The following is a 24,521-nucleotide window of genomic DNA, read 5'->3' on the forward strand; positions in this document are numbered from 1 at the left end:
GCACCCACAATTTTTGCTACTGCTATACAGTGCCATTGTCTCACTGGGAATTCAAAGAATATATTGGGGTTATGTGCACCCACAATTTTTGCTACTGGTATATAGTGCCATTGTCTGACTGGGAATTCAAAGAATATATGGGGGTTACGTGCACCCACAATTTTTGCTACTGCTATACAGTGCCATTTTCTCACTGGGAATTCAAAGAATATATTGGGGTTACGTGCACCCACAATTTTTGCTACTGGTATATAGTGCCATTGTCTGACTGGGAATTCAAAGAATATATTGGGGTTACAAATACCCTCATTTCTTGCTACTGCCATATAGTGCCAGTTTCTGACTGGTAATTCAAAGAATATATTGGGGTTACGTGCACCCACAATTTTTGCTACTGCTATACAGTGCCATTGTCTCACTGGGAATTCAAAGAATATATTGGGGTTACATGCACCCACAATTTTTGCTACTGGTATATAGTGCCATTGTCTGACTGGGAATTCAAAGAATATATGGGGGTTACGTGCACCCACAATTTTTGCTACTGCTATACAGTGCCATTGTCTCACTGGGAATTCAAAGAATATATTGAGGTTACGTGCACCCACAATTTTTGCTACTGCTATACAGTGCCATTGTCTCACTGGGAATTCAAAGAATATATTGGGGTTATGTGCACCCACAATTTTTGCTACTGGTAGATAGTGCCATTGTCTGACTGGGAATTCAAAGAATATATGGGGGTTACGTGCACCCACAATTTTTGCTACTGCTATACAGTGCCATTGTCTCACTGGAAATTCAAAGAATATATTGGGGTTACGTGCACCCACAATTTTTGCTACTGGTATATAGTGCCATTGTCTGACTGGGAATTCAAAGAATATATGGGGGTTACGTGCACCCACAATTTTTGCTACTGCTATACAGTGCCATTGTCTCACTGGGAATTCAAAGAATATATTGGGGTTATGTGCACCCACAATTTTTGCTACTGTTATATAGTGCCATTGTCTGACTGGGAATTCAAAGAATATATTGGGGTTACAAATACCCTCATTTCTTGCTACTGCCATATAGTGCCAGTTTCTGACTGGTAATTCAAAGAATATATTGGGGTTACGTGCACCCACAATTTTTGCTACTGCTATACAGTGCCATTGTCTCACTGGGAATTCAAAGAATATATGGGGGTTACGTGCACCCACAATTTTTGCTACTGCTATACAGTGCCATTGTCTCTCCGGGAATTCAAAGAATATATTGGGGTTACGTGCACCCACAATTTTTGCTACTGGTATATAGTGCCATTGTCTGACTGGGAATTCAAAGAATATATTGGGGTTACAAATACCCTCATTTCTTGCTACTGCCATATAGTGCCAGTTTCTGACTGGTAATTCAAAGAATATATTGGGGTTACGTGCACCCACAATTTTTGCTACTGGTATATAGTGCCATTGTCTGACTGGGAATTCAAAGAATATATTGGGGTTACAAATACCCTCATTTCTTGCTACTGGTATATAGTGCCATTGTCTGACTGGGAATTCAAAGAATATATGGGGGTTACGTGCACCCACAATTTTTGCTACTGGTATATAGTGCCATTGTCTGACTGGGAATTCAAAGAATATATTGGGGTTACAAATACCCTCATTTCTTGCTACTGCCATATAGTGCCAGTTTCTGACTGGTAATTCAAAGAATATATTGGGGTTACGTGCACCCACAATTTTTGCTACTGGTATATAGTGCCATTGTCTGACTGGGAATTCAAAGAATATATTGGGGTTACAAATACCCTCATTTCTTGCTACTGGTATATAGTGCCATTGTCTGACTGGGAATTCAAAGAATATATGGGGGTTACGTGCACCCACAATTTTTGCTACTGCTATACAGTGCCATTGTCTCACTGGGAATTCAAAGAATATATTGGGGTTACGTGCACCCACAATTTTTGCTACTGGTATATAGTGCCATTGTCTGACTGGGAATTCAAAGAATATATGGGGGTTACGTGCACCCACAATTTTTGCTACTGCTATACAGTGCCATTGTCTCACTGGGAATTCAAAGAATATATTGGGGTTACGTGCACCCACAATTTTTGCTACTGGTATATAGTGCCAGTTTCTGACTGGTAATTCAAAGAATATATTGGGGTTACGTGCACCCACAATTTTTGCTACTGGTATATAGTGCCATTGTCTGAATGGGAATTCAAAGAATATATGGGGGTTACGTGCACCCACAATTTTTGCTACTGGTAGATAGTGCCATTGTCTCACTGGGAATTCAAAGAATATATTGGGGTTATGTGCACCCACAATTTTTGCTACTGGTATATAGTGCCATTGTCTGACTGGGAATTCAAAGAATATATTGGGGTTACAAATACCCTCATTTCTTGCTACTGGTATATAGTGCCATTGTCTGACTGGGAATTCAAAGAATATATGGGGGTTACGTGCACCCACAATTTTTGCTACTGGTATATAGTGCCATTGTCTGACTGGGAATTCAAAGAATATATTGGGGTTACAAATACCCTCATTTCTTGCTACTGCCATATAGTGCCAGTTTCTGACTGGTAATTCAAAGAATATATTGGGGTTACGTGCACCCACAATTTTTGCTACTGGTATATAGTGCCATTGTCTGACTGGGAATTCAAAGAATATATTGGGGTTACAAATACCCTCATTTCTTGCTACTGGTATATAGTGCCATTGTCTGACTGGGAATTCAAAGAATATATGGGGGTTACGTGCACCCACAATTTTTGCTACTGCTATACAGTGCCATTGTCTCACTGGGAATTCAAAGAATATATTGGGGTTACGTGCACCCACAATTTTTGCTACTGGTATATAGTGCCATTGTCTGACTGGGAATTCAAAGAAAATATGGGGGTTACGTGCACCCACAATTTTTGCTACTGCTATACAGTGCCATTGTCTCACTGGGAATTCAAAGAATATATTGGGGTTACGTGCACCCACAATTTTTGCTACTGGTATATAGTGCCAGTTTCTGACTGGTAATTCAAAGAATATATTGGGGTTACGTGCACCCACAATTTTTGCTACTGGTATATAGTGCCATTGTCTGAATGGGAATTCAAAGAATATATGGGGGTTACGTGCACCCACAATTTTTGCTACTGGTAGATAGTGCCATTGTCTCACTGGGAATTCAAAGAATATATTGGGGTTATGTGCACCCACAATTTTTGCTACTGGTATATAGTGCCATTGTCTGACTGGGAATTCAAAGAATATATGGGGGTTACGTGCACCCACAATTTTTGCTACTGGTAGATAGTGCCATTGTCTCACTGGGAATTCAAAGAATATATTGGGGTTATGTGCACCCACAATTTTTGCTACTGGTATATAGTGCCATTGTCTCACTGGGAATTCAAAGAATATATTGGGCTTACATATAACTTCAATTCCAGGGAGAAGCTTGTCAGTGTAACGTGGCACTGACGGGCTCAATCGCCGCAACCCAGCTTTCCCAGGATCCTGAATGGAACACACTGACAGTGTATTCCCGTATACCCCATATATACACCCCAAATCCCTGTTCCAACGGTGTGCCCCCCCACCTTCACCTCAGAAATACCCTGCAAGTCCCCTAGCAATAGAATTGGGGCTATATACACCCACTATTTTTGCTACTGGTATATAGTGCCATTGTCTCACTGGGAATTCAAAGAATATATTGGGGTTACGTGCACCCACAATTTTTGCTACTGGTATATAGTGCCATTGTCTGACTGGGAATTCAAAGAATATATTGGGGTTACGTGCACCCACAATTTTTGCTACTGGTATATAGTGCCATTGTCTCACTGGGAATTCAAAGAATATATGGGGGTTACGTGCACCCACAATTTTTGCTACTGCTATACAGTGCCATTGTCTCACTGGGAATTCAAAGAATATATTGGGGTTACGTGCACCCACAATTTTTGCTACTGGTATATAGTGCCATTGTCTGACTGGGAATTCAAAGAATATATGGGGGTTATGTGCACCCACAATTTTTGCTACTGCTATACAGTGCCATTGTCTCACTGGGAATTCAAAGAATATATTGGGGTTATGTGCACCCACAATTTTTGCTACTGGTATATAGTGCCATTGTCTGACTGGGAATTCAAAGAATATATGGGGGTTACGTGCACCCACAATTTTTGCTACTGCTATACAGTGCCATTGTCTCACTGGGAATTCAAAGAATATATTGGGGTTACGTGCACCCACAATTTTTGCTACTGGTATATAGTGCCATTGTCTGACTGGGAATTCAAAGAATATATTGGGGTTACAAATACCCTCATTTCTTGCTACTGCCATATAGTGCCAGTTTCTGACTGGTAATTCAAAGAATATATTGGGGTTATGTGCACCCACAATTTTTGCTACTGCTATACAGTGCCATTGTCTCACTGGGAATTCAAAGAATATATTGGGGTTACATGCACCCACAATTTTTGCTACTGGTATATAGTGCCATTGTCTGACTGGGAATTCAAAGAATATATGGGGGTTACGTGCACCCACAATTTTTGCTACTGCTATACAGTGCCATTGTCTCACTGGGAATTCAAAGAATATATTGGGGTTATGTGCACCCACAATTTTTGCTACTAGTATATAGTGCCATTGTCTGACTGGGAATTCAAAGAATATATGGGGGTTACGTGCACCCACAATTTTTGCTACTGCTATACAGTGCCATTGTCTCACTGGGAATTCAAAGAATATATTGGGGTTACGTGCACCCACAATTTTTGCTACTGGTATATAGTGCCATTGTCTGACTAGGAATTCAAAGAATATATTGGGGTTACGTGCACCCACAATTTTTGCTACTGGTATATAGTGCCATTGTCTGACTGGGAATTCAAAGAATATATTGGGGTTACGTGCACCCACAATTTTTGCTACTGGTATATAGTGCCATTGTCTCACTGGGAATTCAAAGAATATATGGGGGTTACGTGCACCCACAATTTTTGCTACTGCTATACAGTGCCATTGTCTCACTGGGAATTCAAAGAATATATTGGGGTTATGTGCACCCACAATTTTTGCTACTGGTAGATAGTGCCATTGTCTGACTGGGAATTCAAAGAATATATGGGGGTTACGTGCACCCACAATTTTTGCTACTGCTATACAGTGCCATTGTCTCACTGGGAATTCAAAGAATATATTGGGGTTACGTGCACCCACAATTTTTGCTACTGGTATATAGTGCCATTGTCTGACTGGGAATTCAAAGAATATATGGGGGTTACGTGCACCCACAATTTTTGCTACTGCTATACAGTGCCATTGTCTCACTGGGAATTCAAAGAATATATTGGGGTTATGTGCACCCACAATTTTTGCTACTGTTATATAGTGCCATTGTCTGACTGGGAATTCAAAGAATATATTGGGGTTACAAATACCCTTATTTCTTGCTACTGCCATATAGTGCCAGTTTCTGACTGGTAATTCAAAGAATATATTGGGGTTACGTGCACCCACAATTTTTGCTACTGCTATACAGTGCCATTGTCTCACTGGGAATTCAAAGAATATATTGGGGTTACGTGCACCCACAATTTTTGCTACTGGTATATAGTGCCATTGTCTGACTGGGAATTCAAAGAATATATGGGGGTTACGTGCACCCACAATTTTTGCTACTGCTATACAGTGCCATTGTCTCTCCGGGAATTCAAAGAATATATTGGGGTTACGTGCACCCACAATTTTTGCTACTGGTATATAGTGCCATTGTCTGACTGGGAATTCAAAGAATATATTGGGGTTACAAATACCCTCATTTCTTGCTACTGCCATATAGTGCCAGTTTCTGACTGGTAATTAAAAGAATATATTGGGGTTACGTGCACCCACAATTTTTGCTACTGGTATATAGTGCCATTGTCTGACTGGGAATTCAAAGAATATATTGGGGTTACAAATACCCTCATTTCTTGCTACTGGTATATAGTGCCATTGTCTGACTGGGAATTCAAAGAATATATGGGGGTTACGTGCACCCACAATTTTCCCACCATTCACTTCAATGGGACTGCACGGAGTGAAAGAAGCAGCCCATTCATTTCTATGGGGAGCGCTCGTATCCCCGCTCCCATAGAAATGAATGGAGCTGCTTTAGACGCCGCTTATTCTGAACGTGTTTTACGTTCAGAATAAGCTAGCGTTTACTCAGTGTGAATGCACCCTGACAGTGTATTCCCGTATACCCCATATATACACCCCAAATCCCCGTTCCAACGGTGTGCCCCCCCACCTTCACCTCAGAAATACCCTGCAAGTCCCCTAGCAATAGAATTGGGGCTATATACACCCACTATTTTTGCTACTGGTATATAGTGCCATTGTCTGACTAGGAATTCAAAGAATATATTGGGGTTATGTGCACTCACAATTTTTGCTACTGGTATATAGTGCCATTGTCTGACTGGGAATTCAAAGAATATATTGGGGTTACGTGCACCCACAATTTTTGCTACAGCTATACAGTGCCATTGTCTCACTGGGAATTCAAAGAATATATTGGGGTTATGTGCACCCACAATTTTTGCTACTGCCATATAGTGCCAGTTTCTGACTGGTAATTCAAAGAATATATTGGGGTTACGTGCACCCACAATTTTTGCTACTGGTATATAGTGCCATTGTCTGAATGGGAATTCAAAGAATATATGGGGGTTACGTGCACCCACAATTTTTGCTACTGGTAGATAGTGCCATTGTCTCACTGGGAATTCAAAGAATATATTGGGGTTATGTGCACCCACAATTTTTGCTACTGGTATATAGTGCCATTGTCTGACTGGGAATTCAAAGAATATATTGGGGTTACGTGCACCCACAATTTTTGCTACTGCTATACAGTGCCATTGTCTCACTGGGAATTCAAAGAATATATTGGGCTTACATATAACTTCAATTCCAGGGAGAAGCTTGTCAGTGTAACGTGGCACTGACGGGCTCAATCGCCGCAACCCAGCTTTCCCAGGATCCTGAATGGAACACACTGACAGTGTATTCCCGTATACCCCATATATACACCCCAAATCCCTGTTCCAACGGTGTGCCCCCCCACCTTCACCTCAGAAATACCCTGCAAGTCCCCTAGCAATAGAATTGGGGCTATATACACCCACTATTTTTGCTACAGGTATATAGTGCCATTGTCTCACTGGGAATTCAAAGAATATATTGGGGTTACGTGCACCCACAATTTTTGCTACTGGTATATAGTGCCATTGTCTGACTGGGAATTCAAAGAATATATTGGGGTTACGTGCACCCACAATTTTTGCTACTGGTATATAGTGCCATTGTCTCACTGGGAATTCAAAGAATATATGGGGGTTACGTGCACCCACAATTTTTGCTACTGCTATACAGTGCCATTGTCTCACTGGGAATTCAAAGAATATATTGGGGTTACGTGCACCCACAATTTTTGCTACTGGTATATAGTGCCATTGTCTGACTGGGAATTCAAAGAATATATGGGGGTTATGTGCACCCACAATTTTTGCTACTGCTATACAGTGCCATTGTCTCACTGGGAATTCAAAGAATATATTGGGGTTATGTGCACCCACAATTTTTGCTACTGGTATATAGTGCCATTGTCTGACTGGGAATTCAAAGAATATATGGGGGTTACGTGCACCCACAATTTTTGCTACTGCTATACAGTGCCATTTTCTCACTGGGAATTCAAAGAATATATTGGGGTTACGTGCACCCACAATTTTTGCTACTGGTATATAGTGCCATTGTCTGACTGGGAATTCAAAGAATATATTGGGGTTACAAATACCCTCATTTCTTGCTACTGCCATATAGTGCCAGTTTCTGACTGGTAATTCAAAGAATATATTGGGGTTACGTGCACCCACAATTTTTGCTACTGCTATACAGTGCCATTGTCTCACTGGGAATTCAAAGAATATATTGGGGTTACATGCACCCACAATTTTTGCTACTGGTATATAGTGCCATTGTCTGACTGGGAATTCAAAGAATATATGGGGGTTACGTGCACCCACAATTTTTGCTACTGCTATACAGTGCCATTGTCTCACTGGGAATTCAAAGAATATATTGAGGTTACGTGCACCCACAATTTTTGCTACTGCTATACAGTGCCATTGTCTCACTGGGAATTCAAAGAATATATTGGGGTTATGTGCACCCACAATTTTTGCTACTGGTAGATAGTGCCATTGTCTGACTGGGAATTCAAAGAATATATGGGGGTTACGTGCACCCACAATTTTTGCTACTGCTATACAGTGCCATTGTCTCACTGGAAATTCAAAGAATATATTGGGGTTACGTGCACCCACAATTTTTGCTACTGGTATATAGTGCCATTGTCTGACTGGGAATTCAAAGAATATATGGGGGTTACGTGCACCCACAATTTTTGCTACTGCTATACAGTGCCATTGTCTCACTGGGAATTCAAAGAATATATTGGGGTTATGTGCACCCACAATTTTTGCTACTGTTATATAGTGCCATTGTCTGACTGGGAATTCAAAGAATATATTGGGGTTACAAATACCCTCATTTCTTGCTACTGCCATATAGTGCCAGTTTCTGACTGGTAATTCAAAGAATATATTGGGGTTACGTGCACCCACAATTTTTGCTACTGCTATACAGTGCCATTGTCTCACTGGGAATTCAAAGAATATATGGGGGTTACGTGCACCCACAATTTTTGCTACTGCTATACAGTGCCATTGTCTCTCCGGGAATTCAAAGAATATATTGGGGTTACGTGCACCCACAATTTTTGCTACTGGTATATAGTGCCATTGTCTGACTGGGAATTCAAAGAATATATTGGGGTTACAAATACCCTCATTTCTTGCTACTGCCATATAGTGCCAGTTTCTGACTGGTAATTCAAAGAATATATTGGGGTTACGTGCACCCACAATTTTTGCTACTGGTATATAGTGCCATTGTCTGACTGGGAATTCAAAGAATATATTGGGGTTACAAATACCCTCATTTCTTGCTACTGGTATATAGTGCCATTGTCTGACTGGGAATTCAAAGAATATATGGGGGTTACGTGCACCCACAATTTTTGCTACTGGTATATAGTGCCATTGTCTGACTGGGAATTCAAAGAATATATTGGGGTTACAAATACCCTCATTTCTTGCTACTGCCATATAGTGCCAGTTTCTGACTGGTAATTCAAAGAATATATTGGGGTTACGTGCACCCACAATTTTTGCTACTGGTATATAGTGCCATTGTCTGACTGGGAATTCAAAGAATATATTGGGGTTACAAATACCCTCATTTCTTGCTACTGGTATATAGTGCCATTGTCTGACTGGGAATTCAAAGAATATATGGGGGTTACGTGCACCCACAATTTTTGCTACTGCTATACAGTGCCATTGTCTCACTGGGAATTCAAAGAATATATTGGGGTTACGTGCACCCACAATTTTTGCTACTGGTATATAGTGCCATTGTCTGACTGGGAATTCAAAGAATATATGGGGGTTACGTGCACCCACAATTTTTGCTACTGCTATACAGTGCCATTGTCTCACTGGGAATTCAAAGAATATATTGGGGTTACGTGCACCCACAATTTTTGCTACTGGTATATAGTGCCAGTTTCTGACTGGTAATTCAAAGAATATATTGGGGTTACGTGCACCCACAATTTTTGCTACTGGTATATAGTGCCATTGTCTGAATGGGAATTCAAAGAATATATGGGGGTTACGTGCACCCACAATTTTTGCTACTGGTAGATAGTGCCATTGTCTCACTGGGAATTCAAAGAATATATTGGGGTTATGTGCACCCACAATTTTTGCTACTGGTATATAGTGCCATTGTCTGACTGGGAATTCAAAGAATATATTGGGGTTACAAATACCCTCATTTCTTGCTACTGGTATATAGTGCCATTGTCTGACTGGGAATTCAAAGAATATATGGGGGTTACGTGCACCCACAATTTTTGCTACTGGTATATAGTGCCATTGTCTGACTGGGAATTCAAAGAATATATTGGGGTTACAAATACCCTCATTTCTTGCTACTGCCATATAGTGCCAGTTTCTGACTGGTAATTCAAAGAATATATTGGGGTTACGTGCACCCACAATTTTTGCTACTGGTATATAGTGCCATTGTCTGACTGGGAATTCAAAGAATATATTGGGGTTACAAATACCCTCATTTCTTGCTACTGGTATATAGTGCCATTGTCTGACTGGGAATTCAAAGAATATATGGGGGTTACGTGCACCCACAATTTTTGCTACTGCTATACAGTGCCATTGTCTCACTGGGAATTCAAAGAATATATTGGGGTTACGTGCACCCACAATTTTTGCTACTGGTATATAGTGCCATTGTCTGACTGGGAATTCAAAGAAAATATGGGGGTTACGTGCACCCACAATTTTTGCTACTGCTATACAGTGCCATTGTCTCACTGGGAATTCAAAGAATATATTGGGGTTACGTGCACCCACAATTTTTGCTACTGGTATATAGTGCCAGTTTCTGACTGGTAATTCAAAGAATATATTGGGGTTACGTGCACCCACAATTTTTGCTACTGGTATATAGTGCCATTGTCTGAATGGGAATTCAAAGAATATATGGGGGTTACGTGCACCCACAATTTTTGCTACTGGTAGATAGTGCCATTGTCTCACTGGGAATTCAAAGAATATATTGGGGTTATGTGCACCCACAATTTTTGCTACTGGTATATAGTGCCATTGTCTGACTGGGAATTCAAAGAATATATGGGGGTTACGTGCACCCACAATTTTTGCTACTGGTAGATAGTGCCATTGTCTCACTGGGAATTCAAAGAATATATTGGGGTTATGTGCACCCACAATTTTTGCTACTGGTATATAGTGCCATTGTCTCACTGGGAATTCAAAGAATATATTGGGCTTACATATAACTTCAATTCCAGGGAGAAGCTTGTCAGTGTAACGTGGCACTGACGGGCTCAATCGCCGCAACCCAGCTTTCCCAGGATCCTGAATGGAACACACTGACAGTGTATTCCCGTATACCCCATATATACACCCCAAATCCCTGTTCCAACGGTGTGCCCCCCCACCTTCACCTCAGAAATACCCTGCAAGTCCCCTAGCAATAGAATTGGGGCTATATACACCCACTATTTTTGCTACTGGTATATAGTGCCATTGTCTCACTGGGAATTCAAAGAATATATTGGGGTTACGTGCACCCACAATTTTTGCTACTGGTATATAGTGCCATTGTCTGACTGGGAATTCAAAGAATATATTGGGGTTACGTGCACCCACAATTTTTGCTACTGGTATATAGTGCCATTGTCTCACTGGGAATTCAAAGAATATATGGGGGTTACGTGCACCCACAATTTTTGCTACTGCTATACAGTGCCATTGTCTCACTGGGAATTCAAAGAATATATTGGGGTTACGTGCACCCACAATTTTTGCTACTGGTATATAGTGCCATTGTCTGACTGGGAATTCAAAGAATATATGGGGGTTATGTGCACCCACAATTTTTGCTACTGCTATACAGTGCCATTGTCTCACTGGGAATTCAAAGAATATATTGGGGTTATGTGCACCCACAATTTTTGCTACTGGTATATAGTGCCATTGTCTGACTGGGAATTCAAAGAATATATGGGGGTTACGTGCACCCACAATTTTTGCTACTGCTATACAGTGCCATTGTCTCACTGGGAATTCAAAGAATATATTGGGGTTACGTGCACCCACAATTTTTGCTACTGGTATATAGTGCCATTGTCTGACTGGGAATTCAAAGAATATATTGGGGTTACAAATACCCTCATTTCTTGCTACTGCCATATAGTGCCAGTTTCTGACTGGTAATTCAAAGAATATATTGGGGTTATGTGCACCCACAATTTTTGCTACTGCTATACAGTGCCATTGTCTCACTGGGAATTCAAAGAATATATTGGGGTTACATGCACCCACAATTTTTGCTACTGGTATATAGTGCCATTGTCTGACTGGGAATTCAAAGAATATATGGGGGTTACGTGCACCCACAATTTTTGCTACTGCTATACAGTGCCATTGTCTCACTGGGAATTCAAAGAATATATTGGGGTTACGTGCACCCACAATTTTTGCTACTGCTATACAGTGCCATTGTCTCACTGGGAATTCAAAGAATATATTGGGGTTATGTGCACCCACAATTTTTGCTACTAGTATATAGTGCCATTGTCTGACTGGGAATTCAAAGAATATATGGGGGTTACGTGCACCCACAATTTTTGCTACTGCTATACAGTGCCATTGTCTCACTGGGAATTCAAAGAATATATTGGGGTTACGTGCACCCACAATTTTTGCTACTGGTATATAGTGCCATTGTCTGACTAGGAATTCAAAGAATATATTGGGGTTACGTGCACCCACAATTTTTGCTACTGGTATATAGTGCCATTGTCTGACTGGGAATTCAAAGAATATATTGGGGTTACGTGCACCCACAATTTTTGCTACTGGTATATAGTGCCATTGTCTCACTGGGAATTCAAAGAATATATGGGGGTTACGTGCACCCACAATTTTTGCTACTGCTATACAGTGCCATTGTCTCACTGGGAATTCAAAGAATATATTGGGGTTATGTGCACCCACAATTTTTGCTACTGGTAGATAGTGCCATTGTCTGACTGGGAATTCAAAGAATATATGGGGGTTACGTGCACCCACAATTTTTGCTACTGCTATACAGTGCCATTGTCTCACTGGGAATTCAAAGAATATATTGGGGTTACGTGCACCCACAATTTTTGCTACTGGTATATAGTGCCATTGTCTGACTGGGAATTCAAAGAATATATGGGGGTTACGTGCACCCACAATTTTTGCTACTGCTATACAGTGCCATTGTCTCACTGGGAATTCAAAGAATATATTGGGGTTATGTGCACCCACAATTTTTGCTACTGTTATATAGTGCCATTGTCTGACTGGGAATTCAAAGAATATATTGGGGTTACAAATACCCTTATTTCTTGCTACTGCCATATAGTGCCAGTTTCTGACTGGTAATTCAAAGAATATATTGGGGTTACGTGCACCCACAATTTTTGCTACTGCTATACAGTGCCATTGTCTCACTGGGAATTCAAAGAATATATTGGGGTTACGTGCACCCACAATTTTTGCTACTGGTATATAGTGCCATTGTCTGACTGGGAATTCAAAGAATATATGGGGGTTACGTGCACCCACAATTTTTGCTACTGCTATACAGTGCCATTGTCTCTCCGGGAATTCAAAGAATATATTGGGGTTACGTGCACCCACAATTTTTGCTACTGGTATATAGTGCCATTGTCTGACTGGGAATTCAAAGAATATATTGGGGTTACAAATACCCTCATTTCTTGCTACTGCCATATAGTGCCAGTTTCTGACTGGTAATTAAAAGAATATATTGGGGTTACGTGCACCCACAATTTTTGCTACTGGTATATAGTGCCATTGTCTGACTGGGAATTCAAAGAATATATTGGGGTTACAAATACCCTCATTTCTTGCTACTGGTATATAGTGCCATTGTCTGACTGGGAATTCAAAGAATATATGGGGGTTACGTGCACCCACAATTTTTGCTACTGGTATATAGTGCCATTGTCTGACTGGGAATTCAAAGAATATATTGGGGTTACAAATACCCTCATTTCTTGCTACTGCCATATAGTGCCAGTTTCTGACTGGTAATTCAAAGAATATATTGGGGTTACGTGCACCCACAATTTTTGCTACTGGTATATAGTGCCATTGTCTGACTGGGAATTCAAAGAATATATTGGGGTTACAAATACCCTCATTTCTTGCTACTGGTATATAGTGCCATTGTCTGACTGGGAATTCAAAGAATATATGGGGGTTACGTGCACCCACAATTTTTGCTACTGCTATACAGTGCCATTGTCTCACTGGGAATTCAAAGAATATATTGGGGTTACGTGCACCCACAATTTTTGCTACTGGTATATAGTGCCATTGTCTGACTGGGAATTCAAAGAATATATGGGGGTTACGTGCACCCACAATTTTTGCTACTGCTATACAGTGCCATTGTCTCACTGGGAATTCAAAGAATATATTGGGGTTACGTGCACCCACAATTTTTGCTACTGGTATATAGTGCCATTGTCTGATTGGGAATTCAAAGAATATATGGGGGTTACGTGCACCCACAATTTTTGCTACTGCTATACAGTGCCATTGTCTCACTGGGATTTCAAAGAATATATTGGGGTTATGTGCACCCACAATTTTTGCTACTGCTATATAGTGCCAGTTTCTGACTGGTAATTCAAAGAATATATTGGGGTTACGTGCACCCACAATTTTTGCTACTGGTATATAGTGCCATTGTCTGACTGGGAAATCAAAGAATATATGGGGGTTACGTGCACCCACAATTTTTGCTACTGCTATACAGTGCCATTGTCTGACTGGGAATTCAAAGAATATATTGGGGTTACGTGCACCCACAATTTTTGCTACTGGTGGATAGTGCCATTGTCTCACTGGGAATTCCACAAATAATTTGGGGATTCATTCACCCTACATCTCAGGCTCTTGCCATATTCACCCAGGTTGTCAGTGCTGCACCAGCTCGTTCCCAGACAGCTCGGCCCGAAAAACACGTTACCTATATAGAGGATTTGGACAATGAAGACAACATGTTCTAAATCTAATGTCTGCACCTTCTCCAGAATTAAAATAAAGGCAGCGTTTAACTTTCAAATAGCACTGAACAAAGGAAGATCTTATCAGCTTGTCTCATGACATGCTACTAAAAAGTGTCATTTGTGTATCTTAATGTAAATATAGTTGTAAAAGCTTTTTGGGTTTTAGGCACTGCCAAGTTATTTATTACCACCCGCTCCCTTATAAGGATGATGACGCCAAAGTCACTGTGGGTGTTCAGAGCTCACAGCTTTGGTTGACATTTGTCTTGCTCTCTGTCGGTACCAGCTGTCTTTTTGGATACCGTAAAGTTATGTTGACTTTATTAACAGCTATAGAAGCTTTAGCCAGGTTGTGACGGTGTGTAACCCTAACAACACTAAGTGGGATGCACATTAATAGTCAGTCTATGTACGCTAAACGTATCACTGAAGTAATTTTTTTTCCCTCTCCCCTAATATAAGAAAGGAACAGACATTAGACCTAGACCGGGGTTCGAGGCTTGTAAAAATCCAGTATTATTTGTTCTTCATGATGTGAAATATGTGTTGAAAAGCAACCCAAGATGAAGTCAGCCATGTGTGCCAGTGTGTTATTTGGCATGCCTTTGCTGGCCCCAACTGTAAGGGTCACTCTCCATTTCCTCCATTTTCCACTCCCCTTCACACCATTTGTGGTGAAGCAATGGGATGCACTGAAGTGCACCCTCTAGCCTCGTGTGGGACAGGGACATCAGATGCCACTCCAACCCCCTCGTCTTCCTCCGCCAGCCAACGGTGCGAAGATGAGAGGAGTGTGCTCTGAATGTTTTCTGCCTAGCAGAGGCTAGTTCTCACTTACAAAAATGGCCCCACTTTGACCTGTATATCAGGCACAATGGTGTAGGTTTCAAAGAAACATGGCACCAACAAGTTGAAAAACGTGGGCCATGCGTGGACCGTGTTTGAGTCTGGCAAGCTCCAGATCTGCTACTAGGTTCCAGCCATTATCACAGGCGCAAAAATGCCAGGTCCCAGGTGTAGCAGGGAAAAAAAAATGCCATCTCAGCCAGGATGGCATCCCTGACCTTGGAGGCACTGTGCTGTCTGTCCCCCAAGCTGATCAGTTTCAGCACGGCCTGCTGACATCTCCCCATGCCAGTGTTACAGTGTTTTCCGCTAGTAGCTGGGGTGGAGGTTGCAGCATCGTAGGGTTTCAGTCTACTCCTGCCATGAATTTTGGCCTGGGAGAGGAGATAGGCCACCCCAGTTTGCACCCGGGGAACAGACTCCACCACATTCACCCTGCCTGTCATTAAAGATAAGCACTGCAGCATCCCTGACCACAGGAGCTTGTCCATGTGTCGGTGGTCAAGTGGACCTTGCAGCAAAGCGCAGAGCTCTGGGCCCGACTGATGTTATGGGACACATGCAGGCGCAAGGCAGAGACAGCACACCAAGAGAAGTAGTAACGGCTAGGCCCAGCATAGGGGGGTGCCCCAGCTGCCATCTGCTGACGGAAGGCCTGGGTCTCCAGAAGCATAAACAAACACCAACATCTCCAGGGCCAGCAGTTTATCGATGAGGCTGTTAAAGGCTTGGGCATGGGGGTGGGTTGTGTTGTACTTCTGCCTGCAATGAAAAGCTTGGGAAATGTGGAGTGGCTGGAAAGAGGCGCATGATGGTGCAGGCCAAAAGGGCGCATGAGGGTGAACTCCCCAATGTGTCAGAGATAGGTGTGTAGGTGTCCTTGCATCATATACTTGCACCATATTTGGCTTTGGAAGTTAATTTTGTGCCAAAAAGTGGTTAAGACAGCGATCCCTCAGCTACTCCCGTTACACTGTCTAGTGAAATTACCATCTTTGGAAGTGGACCACCACTTGTAAGATCCCAAAGGAAGCAGGCAAGAGATGTGCAGTGCAGAAAAAAAGATGAGAAAATAAGTGTAGGCTGTAGAGCACAGAGGGATCGGAGAGGACAGAGCTGGTGTCGGCCAGGTATTCCCACAACATGCGCCTATACTTGTCCCTCCTGGTGACACTAGGCCCCTGAGTGGCAGTAATTTGTCCAGGGGGGCCATTAACGTGTTCCAGACCTAGGAATAAGTCTTCCAACAGGGTAGAGTTTTGCATGCCTTTGCTTCTACCCACTGTTTTTGCTGCTTAGCTTCCCTCCACATCTACACTGCTTTCACCCCTAAACATCACCCCAGTTTATGCCTTTGCTTCTACCCAGGTTTTTTGTTGATTTAGCTTCCCTCTACATCTACACTGCTTTAGCCCCTAAACATCACCCCAGTTTATGCCTTTGCTTCTACCCAGGTTTTTTGTTGATTTAGCTTCCCTCTACATCTACACTGCTTTAGCCCCTAGACATCACCCCTGTCCATGTGGGGTCGGTGGCCTCGTCATCCACCAACTCCTCTTCCAATTGCGCACTGGCCCCTTACTGCAAACCGCACATGACCACAGCTTGCCCTGATGACAACTGTGTCTCATGATCCCCACTCAGGTCCAGACAAGTCGGTGGCGGGTCCAAAACCCCAAAATTGGAAGGAAATGGCGGATGCTGCAGTATTTCTAACACCTGTTCCTGGTGCTCGGGCCTGGTCTGTGTTGTACCCTGCACCCTGCTTAACGCAGCTGCCATATCCGAAGTTGTGCTGAGCGCATGCTAATGTTTTGTGTCCAGTGCAATGGATGGGATGGGATTTCACATAAGTCTGCCACCCATGGCCACTCATGGTTGAGCAACTGAGGGAGTTGACTTTGACGAACCCGAGGGTTTTGGAGTTGGAACTACATCAAAGGTCTGTGCTGCTCACACACTCTGCTCAACACATGATATGTTTAGTGCCAGCAGTGTGGAGACGTCGCACAACAGCCGTTGTTCCAGCAGGTACAGGCGTTGTAGGAGTGCATAGAGGCTAGCAGCGGCAACTATAGACTTTAAAAACTATCCGCACAAGCGCCACACTTTCACCAGTAGCTCAGGAACATTGGGGTACCTTTTTAAAATTATTAGCAGCAATGAGTTAAAAACGTGGCCCAGGCATGGAATATGTTGCAGGCTGCCAAGCTACAGAGCCAATCCCAGGTTACGGCCATTATCACACATGACAACATGCCTGGGCCCAGGTGCAGTGGCAAAAACCACATTGCCGTCTCATCGAGGATGGCATGACTCACTTTGTAGGCAGTGTGCTGTCTGGCCCCCAAGCTGATGAGCTTCAGCACGGCCCGCTGACGTCTCCCCACACCAGTGTTGCAGCGTTTCCAGCTCGTAGCTGGGGTCAATTTAACAGCGGAGGAGGGTGGTGTTTCAGCCCTCCTCCCAGGAATGTTGTGTGGGGAGACAAGTCAGGCCACCACATTTTGCTACCCGGTCCACGCCTCAACTACATTCAACCACTGTGCCCAAATTGAAAGGTAGCGTCCCTGTCCGCATGCACTTGTCCATTCGTAACTGGTCACATGGAACTTTAGGGCTAAGCGCTGAATTTAGGGACCGCCTCATGTTTGGGGGAAAGTGCTGGTGTGGACAGCACAGTGCGGTGGCGCAGTAGACACTCTGCCCAAAAAGGGCAGAGTGTCCCCCAGCCGGGATTCCAACATCTCCTGGGCCAGATTTCTTGAGATGAGGCCGTTGAAGCCTTGGGCATGTGGGTGGGTTGCTGGGAAGAGGCGCATGATGGCGCGGGCAAAAGGAGAAATGGCAGGAAAAGGTGAGGATAAGGGTGAACTCCCCAAAGTGTCAGAGGCAGATGTGGAGGTGTCCTGGCTGCTGGTCTGGACTGCAGCGCCAGCCCTGTCAACAGTGGGAGAGTCAGTGGCCGCCAGGCCAAACGACGATTATCCTGCGCTTGCTCTCACCCACTGAGCCCAGGGCTTGCCTTCCAAATGATGGCACCCGCAAGAGGTGGTGAGATTCCTCTCCGCAGATCTCCAACCCATCTTGGACTTGCAAATTGCACTAAATTTGTCATGTAACTGACATGTATATGATGAGTCTATCCATTGTCTGTTCATTTTGGTGAAAGTCAGCCTGTCAGCTGACAGACAGCTGTGCTTGTCAGTGATGATGCCACCGGCTGCTTGTACCCCCAGTTTTTGCTGCTTAGCTTGCCTCCACATCCACACTGCTTTTGCCCCTACACATCACCCCTATCCATGCCTGTGCCTCTAGCCATAAGTCTGCCACCCATGGAAACTCATGGTGCAGAAAGTGAGGGAGCTGACTATGAGGAACCCTTGGGTTTTGTAGCTGGTACTCCATCAAAGGTCTCTGCTGCTCACACACCCTGCTGAACATATGGTATCTAGGGTTAGAGCGTGTGGTGACCTCGCACAACAGTAGGTGCTTCAGGCAGATGTAGGCCTTGCTGGAGTGTATTGCGGCTAGCTCCAGGTACTGTAGACTTGGGAAAGTGGGTGTCCAAGTGCCGCACTTTCACCCTTAGCTCAGCTAATTTGGGGTATGTTTTTAAAAATCATTGCACCACTACATTGAACACGTGGGCCAGGCATGGAACGTGTTGGAGGCTGGCAAGCTCCAGAGCCCTCCAACAAGACAAAAAAGCCTGGCCCCAGGGGCAGCGGGGATAAACAAATTGCCATCTCATCCAGGATGGCATCCCTGACCTCAGAGGCAGTGTGCTGTCCGTCTCCCAAGCTGATGAGCTTCAGCCCAGCCTGCTGACGTCTCCCCACACCAGTGTTGCAGCGTTTTCAGCTCGTAGCTGGGGTCAATCTAACAGCGGAGGAGGAGGAGGGTGGTGTTTCAGCCCTCCTCCCAGGAATGTTTTGTGGGGAGACAAGTCAGGAAAATTCTTGAAACAGGGGAGAGTTTTGCATCTTTGCCCTTGCTGCCTATGGACATCCCTTTGCCTCTAGCCACCATTTTCCCTGCTTTGCTTGCCTCCACATCCACACTGCTTTTGCCCCTAGACATCACCCCAGTCCATGCCTTAGCTTGTACCCCCAGTTTTTCCTGCTTAGCTTGCCTCCACATCCACACTGCTTTTGCCCCTAGTCATCACCCCAGTCCATGCCTTAGCTTGTACCCCCAGTTTTTCCTGCTTAGCTTGCCTCCACATCCACACTGCTTTTGCCCCTAGACATCACCCCAGTCCATGCCTTAGCTTGTACCCCCAGTTTTTCCTGCTTAGCTTGCCTCCACATCCACACTGCTTTTGCCCCTAGACATCATCCCTATCCATGCCTCTGCCCCTAGCCATAACTCTGCCACCCCTGGAAACTCATGGTGCAGAAACTTTGGGAGCTGACTTTGAGGAACCCTTGGGTTTTGTAGATGGAACTCCATCAAAGGTCTGTGCAGCTCACACACCCTGCTCAAGATATGGTATTGTAGGGTTTCAGCGTGTGTGAATGACGGACAACAGCCTGTGTTTGGACAGATGTAGGCCTTGCTAGAGTGTTTTTAGGCTAGCAGCGACTCCTGTGCACTTGCAAAAGTGGGCGCACAAGCGCCGCATTTTCAACAGTAGCTTCGGTACATTTGGGTATGTTTTCAAAAAACTTTGCAGCACTAGGTTAGACGTGGGCCAAACATGGAACGTGTTGGAGGCTGGCAAGCTCCAGAGCCGCTACCAGGTTCCAGCCATTATCACAGGCGTAAAAATGCCAGGTCCCAGGTGTAGCAGGGAAAAAAAAATGCCATCTCAGCCAGGTTGGCATCCCTGACCTCGGAGGCACTGTTCTGTCTGTCCCCCAAGCTGATGAGCTTCAGCACCGCCTGCTGACGTCTCCCCACACCAGTGTTTTAGCGTTTGCCGCTAGTAGCTGTGGTGGAGATTGCAGCGTCGTAGGGTTTCAGTCTACTCCTGCCATGAATTTTGGCCTGGGAGAGGAGATAGGGTACCTCAGTTTGCACCCCGGGACCAGACTCCACCACATTCACCCTGCCTGTCCTTAAAGATAAGCAGCATCCCTGACCACAGGCGCTTGTCCAAGTGTCGGTGGTCAAGTGGACCTTGCAGCAAAGCGCGGAACTAAGGGCCCACCTGATGTTGAGTGACACGTGCTGGTGCAAGGCGGGGACGCCACACCGGGAGAAGTTGAGACGGCTAGGGACGGCATAGTGAGGTGCCACAGTTGCCATCAGGTCCGGGAAGGCGGGAGTTTCAACAAGCCGGAACACCAACCTCTCCTGGGCCAGCAGTTTAGCGATGTTGACGTTCTAGGCTTGCGTGGGTGGTTGGTTAGCGGTGTATTTCTGCCGGCGCTCCAATGTCTGAGAGATGGTGGGTTGTTGTAAAGAAGCGCCTGATGGTGCCTTTGATGGTGCAGGAGAAGGAGATAAGACAGAAACAGGGGAGGATGAGGGAGAAGTCAACAAAGTGGCGGAGGCAGATGAAGTGATGTCCTGGCTCGTCCTCTGGAGTGCATCGCCAGCACTGTGAGCAGAGGCAGTGGCATGAACGGCGGGCAACGTTTGTCCTGCCGTTGCTGCCTGCCACTGATTCCATTGCTTGGATTCCAAATGACGGTGCATTGAAGTGGTGGACAGGTTGCTCTTTTCAGGGCCCCTACTCGATTTCGAGAGACAAATTGTGTAGACGACACTATATCTGTCCTCGGCGCATTCCTTGAAAAAACTCTACACCTTCGAGAAACGTGCCCTCGATGGGGGAGTTTTTCTGGGCTGGGTACAAAAGGGAACATCTTCGGACATTCCGGGTCTGGCCTGGCTTCGGCGAAGCTGTTGACCTCTGCCTCTAGCTACCCTTTTTGGTGCTGCACCTGCCTCAACATCCACACTACTTTCCCAGCTTGACATCCGCCTTGTCCAGGTTGGGTCGGTGTCCTCGTCGTCCACCACCTCCTCTTCCAACTCCTGTCTCGCCTCCTCCTCCTGCACAATGCGCATGTCAACTGGTTGCCCTGAGAGCAACTGCATCTCATCGTCGTCAATGAGGGTGGGTTGCTGGTCATCCGCCACCAAATCAACCGGAGATGGAGGAGACTCTAGTGTTTGAGCATCTGGACACAGATACTCGTCTGTTAGGTCCGTGGAATCGCGAAATGGAGGGGCAGGTTGCGGTACAGTTAAAGTAAGGGAGAACAGCTCTGGGGAGCAGGGACAGTTGGGGTTATTATTCTGGGAAGATTGGGAATTTTGGGTGGAAGGAGGACAAGACTGTTGGGTAAGAGGAGGTAGAGGCTGACTGGCTGGTGGACAATGTGCTTTAAGCGTTATCCGACAGCCATTGCAAGACCTGTTCCTGGTTCTCGGGCCTACTAATCTTTGTACCATTCAGCCTAGTTAATGTGGAACTTTTGTGCAAAGCGCAGAACTTAGGGCCCGCCTGATGTTAAGGGACACACGCTGGTACAAGGCTCAACTCACCCTAAGTGCCAAAAACACTGCTGGTGCAAGGCTCTACTCATGCCAAGGGCCTCAATCTCTGCTGGTAGCTCAGCTTAAGGTCCTGTAACTTTGTTTGGAAGGGCTCATGTTAAGGGCTAGAAAAGTGAATTTTGGAAGGTCTTACCACATCACACACACACACACACACACACACACACACACACACTCAAAATGACAGTTAAGGGTGAGGGCTTTTGGAATTCCCATTGCCTATTCCATTTGTGGTTGTCATGGGGAACGTGATTTAAAGGGGTGGTTGTTACTGTTTGTTGAGCTTAAATTGGGGTTTGTGTCCATCCATTTGGGGAGTAAAGAAGGTTTCCAGGTATTTTCCCACTTTGATAGAGGTTTTTTTGAATGTGGAAAGTGTGTAGTTGTTAGGCAGTGATGTTGGGGTAATAGAGGGTCTTTGGTGTGTTAGATGCCCCCAGACATGCTTCCCTTGCTGTCCCAGTGTCATTCCAGAGGTGTTGGCATCATTTCCTGGGGTGTCATAGTGGACTTGGTGACCCTCCAGACACGGATTTGGGTTTCCCCCTTAACGAGTATCTGTTCCCCATAGACTATAATGGGGTTCGAAACCCGTTCGAACACACGAACATTGAGCGGCTGTTCGAATCGAATTTCGAACCTCGAACATTTTAGTGTTCGCTCATCTCTAGTAGATAGGCTTCTATGAGCCCCGGTAGTGCTATGCACTACGTTTTAAGGCAATTTAAGCTATGGATTGTACCAAACCTACTTGAAGGTTTCTATGAGCCCTGGCAGTGCTATGCACTACGCTTTAAGGCAATTTAAGCTATGGAGTGTACCAAACCTACTTGACCTGAAACAAATCTGTGGATCAAACCCGAAGCTGAACAAATCTTGAGAGTTTGCCCATTTCTACCTCTAAATAATCCAATCACACTCCCATGTGCCTGAATAGAAATCGAAAATAGATGCCAGTTAGGAAATGGCGTAGATTTCAGGTATAACTTGTGCCAGCTTTCTGGTGTGAGGTGTCTCTGGGTCACTTTGATCTTCACCCAAAGATCACTCCACACAGAGAACTAAATGATCCTGAGTCTTTCTTTTTCTTTTTAGTTGCTAGGACTCCTAGTATCTTTTCCATCTGTTATGAGCCTGTATGTGTTCTTTCTTGTAATATATTACTGTGTTATCCATGCTGTTGAATTTCCCCATGGTGGGACTATTAAAGAATTATCTTATGTTATCCGCCCACTTTTCCAAAAATGTGCCACTTGTGCACCAAATAACTGGCCTTTTTTTATTTTTTATTTTTTTTTTTAGCAAATTCCCCCTTTTGTTTCTTGGAGAAGATATCACTCTATGTGCCACAATGATGGAGCTACATAGCAGCCCACAGTGGCCATGTATTAGGTAACCATGCTTAAATATAGTAAATTAGGGTATGTTCACAAGGGACATACCGTATAAGTTGCAAATTTGACTTTGTGAAAAAGGTGCAGAACATCTACTGGAAATCTGCAGTTGAAAAAACTGTATTTTCTTTACACCTTGCCTAGGATTAAATCAGCCATAAAAATCTGCAGATACGTATTCATACCAAGGGTCATTTCCCCTGCATTATATGGAGATTGTGAATTTGATGTAAAATCTCATCTACTTTGCTGCTACTACTGTGGATTTTCAGGTTACAATTTCAAGTAGGAAAATCCAATGCGTATACGTCCCCTGTAGACATAGCCTTACAGGATCCATGCACACAGAGAAGAATAAAGCAAGAAGTAATGAAACCTGGCATATGAAGTGAGCGGATTTATGGCACTTGATATTTGACCTCTATTATCTTAAGTGATGTAGCTGAGTTATTAATTTCCCGTTTAATGTACAGGTATATAAAGTAATGAAAGCGCAGCAATTAGACATTCCTCAGATAATGGAAAGCTTTGTGTTGGCTTTATTTAGTTTATAATTTTACTTTAATCCAAAATACTGTATATAATCAGAAGATACTAGACCCCTGTTCAGACTGCCAGCCATTATTTACAGATCTGTCAAAGGTAATTTGAAACTTCAAAAGAACTCATTATCAAACTGGAAGTGAATCAGATGACTCTCATCCATCTGGATGTTATTCAGGAGTGCTTTATAATTACAGTATGCTCTAATCTTTAGTTCAGATCACTTAAAAGGACTCTACATGAACTGATGTTATACATATGAACTCCAGGCGCTTAACCGAAACGGCGAGCCGCTGCTAACGTCAAGTGATTGTTGGCCCCATACTGTATGCATTCACCATACTGAGGACCTATCTACAAACTGGTGCTTGGACGCTGTCAAAATAGTGGTGATGTCTG

Source organism: Leptodactylus fuscus, chromosome 1, assembly GCF_031893055.1.
Source record: "Leptodactylus fuscus isolate aLepFus1 chromosome 1, aLepFus1.hap2, whole genome shotgun sequence".
In the NCBI taxonomy this organism is placed as follows: domain Eukaryota; kingdom Metazoa; phylum Chordata; class Amphibia; order Anura; family Leptodactylidae; genus Leptodactylus; species Leptodactylus fuscus.